Genomic DNA, 12,015 nt, shown 5'->3' on the forward strand with positions numbered 1-12,015 from the left:
AGGTTGTGATAGGGAACTTCCTCACCTCTGAATTGCAGCGCTGGTATTCAAAAAGAAGAAATCAAGGGGGCAAAAGGCTAAATTTCTCAAGCTGCTCTGGGGTAGGTATTCCGAATGGGGGGAAGAATCCCCTTTTTAAATTTTTTCCTGTTGCTTCTCTCCCAGGAAAACCTTGTAAAGAGGGTGGAAGCTTGTTCCACTTCTTTTTTTAATGCTTTCTTTTTTTTCTCAACCAGAAAAGGCCAATAAGAAGTGAGAAATCTGACTTTGGTCAGACACTTCCCTTGGAAAATAGAATTGATGACTAACTCCTATCTTCAGTAAAAAAAACTTTAATGTCTGGTGGTTTATAAACCCAGCATTCCAACTCACGAGTATCTGTGTCTAAAGCCAGCAGTCCACTGAAATATCTATATTTTATATAACGTACTTTCATACGAAATAGCTTCAATACATATTTTCTTTTGTATAAAGTTATTTATATGTTTATATAATATCTTCTGAGCCTGATGTGTGAATTAATGGCCATCCCTTTTCTGTGGAGGCCTGCTAGTATGTACATTGCATCGCCTACATAGGGGCTTATTCCAACTTTAATTTTCTTGAAGTTTCATCAAGACAGTCCATCAACTTAAACCATGAAGCTTGTCTACCATCTTGGTTTAGCCCAGTTGCTCCCGACTTTGTGTCTTTAAATGTTATTGGACTAGAACTCCCAGAATCCTTTGCCACTAGCTGTGTTGGCCAGGATTTCTGGAGTTCTTCTGGGAACCAAAGGTTGGGAACCACTGGTCAAGCCCATGGCTATAGTATCTTGTCACATAACAATACAGAATGTGCTGCCAGCTCCTGGACTTCTTGTGGCTTCAGTCCAACTCAGCAAAGTCTCCCATGCTTTTGAAGCCTTAAAGCTGCTTCACCATCTTAAGAAATAGGAAACTTTCCCTTTAAATCTTCCTTGACACTTACCTTTGGAGGGAAAGGGAGACAAAGCTTTCCTCTCTTTTTTTGTGGTTGCCAAATGACACCCTGAGATCAGGGATGCTTTGTACTAACTTAAAAAAAAACTTTTCAAAGTGTCACTGATACTTGAGCAGCATTTAAAAAGAAATGTAAAACATTTCCCCTGCTCTGCCCTGTCCTCCAAAGGGGGGCCCAGATGACATTTCCAAGTAAACCGCTTCCCCAAAGGGACAGACAGATCGCTTTGGTTCGATCCCACGCACTGGAATCAAACCAAAACAGAGAGATCCCAGCCTAAAAGAAACAGTAGCCCCTGCTAGAGCGCCAGAAAGGTGCAGATAGGAACACTCAGGGGATGGGACTTCTTGCGCTGGCAATTACGTCGTCTGGTCGCCAGGAAAAGGAACAACCCAGCTACTGTCCCCACAGTGGACCAAACAGCAGGACAAATGGCCGTTTCATCTTGCGGTGGTTGCACAAGGTATTATGTATCTTATTATCTATTGAGCGTTCCCCAGATCCAAGCACTGTGTTCCCTTGTTTTGCCATTTCTATCTAATGTGAAAATGTTTTGTGCTTCCTTGGGCTGCGTTTGCTCAGATATATAACCTGATAAATGGCAGCTGGGAAGGAAATGGCCGGTGGTGGTAGTGGTGGAAGATACTGTCATGGACACAGCCAAGTGCAAACGTGGCTATGCACACTCACAAACAGAGACAGAGAACCCTAGGAAGGAGCCAAACAGGGGGAGGATGGCTGGGGCAAGCCAGAGCCTAAGGTGGGGCAGTGCCCCACTTGCCCTGGAAAAATAGGAGACAAGCCCTCTTGCCTTGAGGGAAAACTTGGAAGCTCTCAGACTGCATCTCCCAGAATCCCCCTGGCCTGCATGGCCATTGGCTGGAGGATTAGTTACTGGCTTTTGAGCAGTAAGTTATCTCAGGAATGATGGTTTTTAATTTACATGTTTTGAAATGTTTTTGAATTGTTTTTAAACTTGATGATGCCTTATATCTTAATAGGCATTCCGCTGTTTTTTTTAAAATATGGTACAGTGTTTATAAAGAGCTTTTTAAAATCGATGGTTTTCCCTGCTTCAAATTGCCTGGTGCCCCCTAAGGGGAGAAAGGTGGCCTATAAATCATTGAAATAAATCGATAATCAATCAGTCTCTCTCTCTTTTTTTTAACAGTTAAAAAGATTAACTTTTTCCAAGGGCCCTCCTCTCTAGGATTGACACAGAGGGCATTTTCCAGAGGCCAACAGGAAGTTTTCATAGCTGTTCTTTGGCAGGTAGTTGAAGCTGGTTTGAGGAGAGAAAAGAAAACGCCAGCAAAAAGGGGCCCGAGAAGGAAACCCGTTGTCCTATAAATGGCATTCAGAGCTGCTTGGTCATGGTACCCCTTCAGCCTGTAAGCATTCCTTCCTGCCCTGAAAGTCATGCTCTTAGCAGCTGCCCTGCGATAACACAGAGGGCCATCCACTTCATCACATAGCACGTTGCGGTGACAGTGTGGAGCTGACGTTCTCCAGATCTGCCCTTCTGCACGGACTCTTTTTTGCATATCAAGGTTTCCGGCACATTTCCATTTCCTCGGAGTCCTTTCCATGCACCCAGTAAAAAGAACAAGAACCGCCACGGCTTCTTGTACAGAACTTGGGGGGAGTTGCTTTCTTGAGAGGCTAACTCTGAGAATTCTCAGCCGGCATCACTAGCAACCATCCTCATTGAGAAATATTGCAGTTGTAGTCCAACACGTGATTTTTTTTCTAAGGTCTGGATAGGAATAGATCCACACACACCCCCAAAAAAAGCTTTGCATTGGAGATAATATGGCAACAAGGTCAGATGCATGGGATGTAAAGCCAGGAATGTGGGTAAATAGTCCTCTGCTCCCTTCACAATGTATACAAAGATTCTCTTTTTGTATACTATAAACTCGTGTTGGACGATGATGACCGCTGACTTAATTGCCTCTTTATACAGTTATGTCCAACATCTGTTCTGCCAGGCCGCTACAGGCCGGTCTCTACGTGGGTTGCTAAGCGCCCTCCTCCTGCACTCGCCTTCGAAAAGTTCATGATTCCCTTATAGGGACGCAACCCGATCCCCGTAACGGACACCGTGCAGTATCCTTCTGAACTTTGAAGGCCTCACTTCAGTCATGTGGCTAACAAGGGATTAGCAAATTGGGGGAGATGAGAGTCAAATCAAGCATCCTTCCAGAAGAGGTTCTCTATCAATCACACACAGGTGGACAGAAAAAAGGATGATAAGGAGGGAGAGCAAAGGGAGCGGCAAGAATTTGGGGGATACAACAGGGCCAGTCCTACCATTTGACGAGGGAGACAGTGGCCAGTGTTGGGGATCATCATCATCATCAGCTGATAATTGTTATCATTTTTTTTTAAGAACTTGTTATCCTTATGTTGTAAGCCGCCTAGAGTGGTCGAAATGACTAGATAGGCGGGGTATAAATACAATAAATAAATAAAATAAATAAAAATTTTCCTGCCTCCTGACTGTTCTTCTGGAGCCCCACCAGCTGCTTTTATTTTGGGGGGTGATCGAACTCCATATGACACACAATTTGTTCACATTCCCCTAAACTAGCTGGGAACTCACGTGCCGCATAGGAAGCTATCTCATTACTTGTTTTATGATGTCGTGTTTCCCCGAAAATAAGATAGGGTCTTAGATTAATTTTTGTTCCAAAAATGCATTAGGGGTTATTTTCAGGGGATGTTTTATTATTATTTTTTTCATGTATCTTCTTCACAATGGTGGAAGACAGGGTTTCACTTAACTGGGGCTTATTTTTCGGGCAGGGCTTCTATTGTGAGCATCCTGAAAAATCATACTAGGGCTTATTTTCAGGTTAAGTCTTATTTTCAGAGGAAAAGGGTAGTTACTTTTTTTCTCTCTCTGACTACAACTCCCAAATTCCCTAGCCCAAAAAGTCAGTGGCTGGATTGGCCAGGGAATTCTGTAATCTAAGCAGAAACTTTCCAACACCCTGAATCTGAAACAAGACCCACCTGCCAATCCGCTTGGCTTCTATATGTGGAATATTCTGTGTGTGTCTCTCTGTGTGCACCATCTTATCCTTTGCCCTCTGGCAGCAAAATGTCTTGGGATGCCCCTGGGTTGCAGTGTTATTGCGTTTCAACCCCCCCAGGACGTTCCTGCGGCGGCTATGGAGGCAGAGGCTCCCCGCTCTAAAGAACAGCCACAGGGCACTATCGGCTTAGACAGCTCTCGATGCCAACACTGGTGCCCAGGAGGATTGCTCATCGCTAGGAATGGAATAGGCATGGCTTCCCAAGGATATCGGAGCAGGAGAATCTGTGGGCAAGACAGAACCTGGTAGGGCGAAATGCACAGGAAGAAAAGAGCAAGACCAGGATAAAAAGGCAAAACGGGAAGGAAAAAAATGGACGTTTCCTTTTCTGAAAATCATCACCAACCCATTTTCTTCTGACATAGAGATGACTTTGTTTGTTCAGTGCAGAGCATGGAAAAATCATTATTTCTTGGATCACAACCCCCTGCATCCTCTGGCTGCAGTCCCAAAAAGTAACTTTTCGAGGCTCTGAAATGGCATCGGGGGGGGGGGGGAACCTAGAGGAAGGAGTGGGAAGCCAGGATGCAGTCCACTTTAGCCCATTAGGGCTAAAGGGCAACACATGAAAACCCTCCCTCCACTCTCTGAGAAAGATGGATCGCCCTGATTTATAGGCTTGTGCCATGCGCTGTTTATTCCCAGCCAGTTATTTTTAAAAGAAGTGGATGGAGACGGGTTGAGAGAGTCTGGAGAGAGAGATTTGCCTTAAATAGTAAATCCCGGGAGACAGAAGGCAGCGTACAGCAGCCTTGGGCCCCAGGGAGGTAACGTCCATAGAGGACTGGCTTGAACAAGCCCCTTCCTTACTAGGCTGGGAATTGACTTTTTTTTTCCCTTGGCTTCAGTCCCTCGGGACTGGACTACGGGGCCAACCCAAGGCATGTCCCTGCCTGAGGCAAAGGCCAAGATGGTGCCCCTTCCCGTTCTAAGCACAACAGATCGGAAGCTGACCTCCTAACCCTAATCTTAGAAGGGCAAAACTAGATCGAGTCCAGCCCCCGTCAAGGAAGCACAGTGGAGAATCGAACTCCCAACAGATAGCTAAACCAACATGTTTCGTTGGCAATAGGGAAAACACCGTCCTGTACTGTAGGGCAAGAGGCCAGATTAGGGAAGGGAGGGCAGGCTGTGTGGCCTGAACAGCAACATCCATCAATCATACGACCCGCAGTAGGGATGGCGCTACCATTAGGCGAAGAGCGCACAGTAGATGGTGGCCATCAGGAAGGTTAGTTACTGAATTCCTTACTGTTGTATTTTTTTTCCCACTAGAGAAGGAGAGGTGTGTTTGTGGGGTTTTCTGTGAAATAATCTATAAGCATCTTAAATGCCTTGGCTTGCAAACCCTGGAACCCTATTTGTTTTTCTACATCTCAGGCTGGCTCTGTTTCTAGGACCTTTCGGAGTTCCCGTGGGCAAATAATGTGCCCTATGACTAAGCTAAGTAGAAAGAAAACGGTCATTGGCAAGAACGTTTATCCTGACAAAGAAAATAGATAAGGAGAAGTGGGTTGAGGTCGTTGCATTCAACCCAGAAGGAGAAAATTGGCCACTCGTACACTGTCAAAAAAAGGAAGGCAATGATTTTTGGACAGGTGCTGCTATTCTGTTCTTCTGTAATGATGCCAGCTATACCAGGCTGGTCTTCTCTGCCCCTTTCTGAAAAAAAGCGCCAGGGATGGAAACGTTGCCAGTTAAGTGGAAGGCCTCTTGCAGAGGTGATGGCCTGAAATGTTCTCTAGCCTTTCCTTCAAACACAACTGAAGGCCAAACAGACGGTAAAGGGACAGAAATATCCCCCACCAAACATATCGCAGAGTTGTGGGGCGGGAGGTGGGGAGAGGAAGAGAAGTCGGTTGTCGAAGGGAGTGGTTCGGGCTGGTGCTTGTTCAGATTTTGTTCTGAGAAACCTTCACATCATCTGGCAGGATTTGCAGAGATACTGTATGTGGCTTGTGAAATATTCATAATGCCTCTGTATTTGGGACATGAAATTGCTCTAAATTACTCTAAATATTTCATCATAGGGGCCAGTGAACAATCTCACCACTTGAGGGCTGACACGCAAAAGCGGCGCTCTGTGTGTGTGTGTCTGTGTATGTGTGTGTATTGTGTGTGTCCTAAAGGCTGAAGCTATATTGGCTGCTTTGTAAGGGGCTCAGCCTCCCTTATTGCACAGCTCCACTTGGATAGAGAAGATGACATGCTTCAAGAGAAAGAAGGGGAGATGACAGAAAGATCTCGGAGGTTTGCAGCACCAGTACTTATCAGGTATCACGTGCTGGCAGGATAGCTCAGTGAAAGCAGAATGTGTGCCTTCTGGGAGAAGAGCCAGCCTGGGTGGCCTTGGGCCAGCTGCACAGTCTCAAGGTTGCCCCCTAGAGGAAGGGAACAGTAAACCACTTCTGAGTGTCATCTACCTGGAAAACCCTAAGTCATAGGGTCACCCTTACTGAGAATCGACTTGATGGCCCACCTTTTTGATCTCCCTCTTCTTCATGCTCTTCTCCTCTGCCCATCTCACTGGGCCCACACTCGGTCTGAGCTGTTCTCGTTAACTCATTGTAAAAGGAACATTTCTAGACCCATGTCTTGTTGAAAACAGTTCTTCGCTCCACTGAACGTGTAGGATGTACAACACACCCTGAATGCCCAAGCGATGGGAATGAGCAGGCGGTGCTATAGTTACGAGTGAATTGTGTGCGGGAGAACGGTCACATTTGTGCTAGAAGTTGGACCGCAAAGGCAGAGGTAGCCAGTGAATAATCTAAAAGGTATGTACGGGTGTGCACAACGCATTGACTTAAGGCATCAGAATGAGGATATATAGCCTATGCTTTCAGTGAAATTCAGCTGGATAACAGGAACATGAACGGGGCACCGCTTTTAAAGTGTTCTGCCTTCTATTATATAGAGGTCCTGCCAATGTGCACATGTGGTAATAATAAACATTCGACCATAATGTTTCCCTTAATTTACGACATTCAGGCTGCAAGTGCTGCTGCTTATGCATCCAACGAGGCGTAAAGGGGAAGATGACAGCCAGCTCAGGGAAGCCCGAACATTTGCTGAAGTACAAATCCCCTTAAAGAAACTCCATTCTGCAAAGGGCCCAATGAAACTTTGCTTGATCCACAGCCTTCTAGAAGACTCACCGTCTCTTAGTGGTGATGGGAGAAGAGTAGAAATGGACCCGAATCACTGGTTTGGCGGTTCAGCGCCGTTTGTTTCCTGGCCTAACGGCTGATCCATGGTTTAGCACCTCTTGCCTCCCCGCGGGCGCCCACTCAATGGCAGAGCTTGGAGGAAGCAGGGGGAGGGGGGTCACTGATGCTAAGTGGGCACACACTGGAGGGGGCGGGACACCGAATTACGGATCAGCTGTTAGACCAGGAAGCAGACCGTGCCAAACTGCTGAGCCGGCGGGTTCGTGCCCATCTTTAGAGGGGAAGAAACCAGGAAGGGGGCAGAATCCTGCCCATCACTGTGTTGCTATACCTGCCCGACATAAATATGAGATCATTCACTCAGATTTCAAGCCGTCCCACCCTCAAATCATCACAAAGAATGATTCCTCCAGCCATGGCACCGGGTGACATAATTTGCTATTGTGATTCCCTCTAGATGGAAAGCTTCATTTTGATCAGGGGTTCCCAACCTCGGGTCACCCAAGTGTGCTTGGACTGCAATTCCCAGAAGCCTTCAACAGCAATTATGCTGCCCAGGGTTTCTGGGAGTTGCAGTCCAAGAACGCCAGGGTGACTCAAGGTTGGGAACCCCTGGTATAGATGAATGGAAGAATACCACCGGTTCAAGACACCCCTAGGAAACCAGGGTAGGATAGAACAGTGGTTCTTAACCTTTGTTACTCGGATGCTTTTGAACTGCAACTCCCAGAAACCCCAGTCAGGACAGCTGGTGGTGAAGGCTTCTGGGAGTTGCGGTCCAAAACTCCTGAGTAACCCAAGGTTAAGAACCAGTGGGATAGAACAGGTCAGAACAAGGTAGCAAATCTCTAGGGCGTCCCACAGAAGAGTCCTCCAGCCCTATCTGGCCATACATGGGATTGAAGCCGGGTCTTTTTCTGTGAGTAACCCATTTTTCTTCTTCTTCCACAATGCCACAACCGTCACGCGGTAGTCAGTGTTATATTCGGCATCTCGCTCAGATGTAGAGTTTAGCCTTACACGTTGGGTCAGCTTCCCAGTGTGCCCTTTTCGGGTCAAGCCTCTCCTTCTCCGAGCTGGACAGGAGGTGGAACTGCTGGCACCACCAGTAGCTGCTACAGCGGCAGTGGCGGCCACACAGCAAGAAGACCTGGCTGTAGGGCAGAAGCCATGTCTTATTCCAGCGGTGTTTTAAATGGGCTTCCCGAAAGGGTTGCCCCACAAGTGAGCAGTCACTGGCTCTTGGCCTAATCCAGAGGCTCTGGGCGAGTGCTGGATTCAGACCTTTGGCCAAGGGTGGCGTGCCAATCCACCAGCAGCCCACTGGGCTTCAAGAGAGAGAGAGAAAGGGAGAAAGTAAGAAGAGAGTGTGAGAATATGAGAGAGACTCCAGCTGCTCTGGGTCCCGGATCCCAGGCACCAGTGCCAGGCAGCCCCGCAATTCATCTCCCCTGTTACCCAGGAGAATCAACACATTTCAGCCTCCCCTCTGCCAACCCCAGCCTAGCAATGCCCTGGAAATATTCCCATCTCCCCGGAAATAGGATTGCATTTGCTGCAAGAAAGCATCTCAATTGAGCAGCGAATCCGAGAAGCGTCGCCTTGTCCCTCCATCGGTAGGTGGAGAAGAAGAGAAGTTCCAGAGCCGGGCTGGTTTCGCAGCCCTGTCTGGTGACAAGAGGCAGTGGCGGCAGCAAGAGCTGCAAGCAGAGTTGGGAACAGATAAAGCTTCCTGATGGAGCCCCACTGCCATAAAAGGCTCTCTTCCTCACTCCAGCTGTGCCCTGCATCATTTTTGCTCCCCTGACGGTGGCCGAAGGGAGCGCAGATCGTTGGGCAGCTGTACCGGTGGCTGTGGCCCCCCTTCCCCCCCTGCTTCCTCTCTGGGGGGGCTACTCTGGAGAAAGAGAAGGAGTCACACGCTCCTGTTGCTTAAGGGCACAAGCCAGCGCAACCTGGCAAGGGCTGCTGGTTGGCAGCCGTGTTGGAAGAGAGAAAAACCAGCATCATCTGTCCTGACTCTCGTCACAGGAGCCAGAGGGGGGAATTGAACTCCCAACCTCCGGTTCCACAGCCAGATGCCTAAACCATTCAGCTATGCAGCCCGCATTCTGCCAGCCCATCCTACCTTCCCATGGTCTGCTCTTCCTAGTTGGAGCTCTGGGAGAAGTGACAACGCCAGGGCGTTGCCGACGCTCCAGATCATCAGGGCAGACCAGGTCTTGCCCTCCACCAAACCAATTCAGAAGGATGAAGAGTGATGCCCCTTCTGGACGAGGACCCTGCTATGACTCCCTTCTGTTGCCACTGGCGCAAAGGCTGTGTGGGGAAGATCCTGCCCCTAATCCTGTTCTTCCCACTCTGACCCTGCTGGACAGCTCCTTAGCTGTTCTCACCTTGCGCCAAGTCCTAGCACTAAAACGGTTAGCACTAAAACACGACAACCTTCTCCAGTTGGTCAAACAGCAGGACCAGGTGATTCAGGAAATAGGTCAAGTAATTTGGAGCTATTCTTTCTTGCATTTCAATCCCACCCCTCCTCTGAGAAGCTTAAGATGACCTATGACATTCTCCCCATGTGTTTCAGCCTCACAACAACCCTATCAGGTAGATTTTTGTTGTTGTTTAGTTGTTAAGTCGTGTCCGACTCTTCGTGACCCCATGGACCAGAGCACGCCAGGCCCTCCTGTCTTCCACTGCCTCCCAGAGTTGGGTCAACTTCATGTTGGTCGCTTCGATGACCCTGTCCAGCCATCTTGCTCTCTGTCATCCCCTTTTCCTCTTGCCCTCACTCTTTCCCATCATTAGGGTCTTTTCCAGGGAGTCTTTTCTTCTCATGAGAAGGCCAAAGTATTGGAGCCTCAGCTTCAGGATCTGTCCTTCCAGTGAACACTCAGGGTTGATTTCTTTCAGAATGGATAGGTTTGTTCTCCTTGCAGTCCAGGGGACTCTCAAGAGCCTCCTCCAGCACCACAAAGGAAGGTGAGCCAAAGGAATTGGGCCAAGGTCACCAGCGAGTTAGCTATAAAGCCAACTAAGAATTTGAATCTGGGACCTCCTGGTCGAAGACCCACTGGCCCTTTAGGTACATGCGGGTCAAATAAGGCTCAGATTGTCGAAGCTTACAAACAGCGACATTGCCAGACGTGCCCAAGGCCACACAACAAATCCATACCTAATGAGGAATTTGTATCTCGATCAGAACCTGAGCTGGTACATTTTGACACCTTGACCTCTCACTTTCAAGGTCTGCCTCGCAGGCTCGGCGCCCGGGCATCGCCGGCAAACAATGGGCGGAAAAGCCATTGGCTGGCCGTGGCCGCGAGGGGAAGGGTGTGGGCGCTCTTCTGCCTGTAGCGAAGATCTCTGGATGCTGATGCTGCGGCACCATCTTCTGCGCTTTTGGAGGCTCACCTTCCCCCCCACCCCCATCTCAGAGGCAGCCACCAAGTGCAATCTCCACCTGCACGCCTGGCTGCAGCCATCACATCCCATCATCATCCAGCAGCCACAAAGCACTTAGACCCTGCTCCCAGCTCCCTCGCCTCACTGAGCCAGAGCTGCTGTCCCAGAGCCTGGAATTTTCTCCAGCTGGTACAGTTAAAGGAACAGGTCCCTTTCTTTTTCCAGGCTGGCTTCTCCTAGATTTCTGACCAGCCCCTGAGCTTGCTTGTAGGGCAAAAGATCATAGTACAGCCTAGGCAGGGCCTTCTTTCAGCCTTCCTCAGAAATGCCATTCCTAGGCTTCTCTGCGGTTATGGAGGGTTGATGTTTTCTGTTTTTCTGGCGTCAAGCAAAAACAGAGAAGCAAAACCGAAAGGAGGGCCTTTTTGCCCAAGCAGCTACTGTGTAATAGTTTGTTCGCTGGTCGCACAGAAACCCAGCCCTCCCTGAAAAACACATGGGCGATTTGGAAGCAACACCTTTCCCCTTGCTCTCAAGCTAGGAAAAGATGTTTGCCATCGATTGCAATGAAAACAGCTGTGTGGTATGTGGTTGCATGCATTCTATCAGCATGTATTGGACAGTGACTGTGAGGTCACAGATAATAAATAACATGATGGGCAACCCATGTTTTGTCCTTTCTGTCTTTTTAAAAATGATTACTGTTGTAAAGAACTTTTATTTGTAATGTCTTGGTGCAGCTGCTTGCTTGCTGTTCCACCCCATTACAAACTATTAAATCCCCCTATTTGTTTATCCTGACATTCTGGCATCTAGAAAGAAGTATATACAATAGTTATTGATTGACCAATCCCCCACGGGTTTATCTAAATGTTTAATAATGTCACTCTGGCGATCATGCACACTTCATACAGCAATGAATTGTGCAGATTACTTCATGTTAAAGCATTGCTTATCTGATTCGGGCATATCAAAACCATTTGCAGGAATTTAATCACATTTTAAAGCATTGAAAACTTGCAACAAGTACCGTATTTTTCGTCCATAAGACGCACCTTTCCATAAGAGGCACCAATTTTTTAGGAAAAGAAAACAGGAAAATATAATCTGTTTTCTTCGCTCCATAAGACGCACAGACTTTCCACCCCCGTTTTGTGGGGAAAAAGTGTGTCTTATGGTGCGAAAAATACAGTATATCATGTAGCTTGATGAGTCGGGATGCAGCTTAATGTTGCCTTGGTTTTGTTCTGTTAAATCCTCTGTTTTTCCAGTGAACTTTCGCATGTCAGAGGAATTCAGTCAGTCAACTACTCTATGATTCAATGGGCCTACTCTAGTTGCGACTTACAACACAAAGC

Source organism: Pogona vitticeps, chromosome 12 (genome assembly GCF_051106095.1).
Source record: "Pogona vitticeps strain Pit_001003342236 chromosome 12, PviZW2.1, whole genome shotgun sequence".
Taxonomy (NCBI): Eukaryota; Metazoa; Chordata; class Lepidosauria; order Squamata; family Agamidae; genus Pogona; species Pogona vitticeps.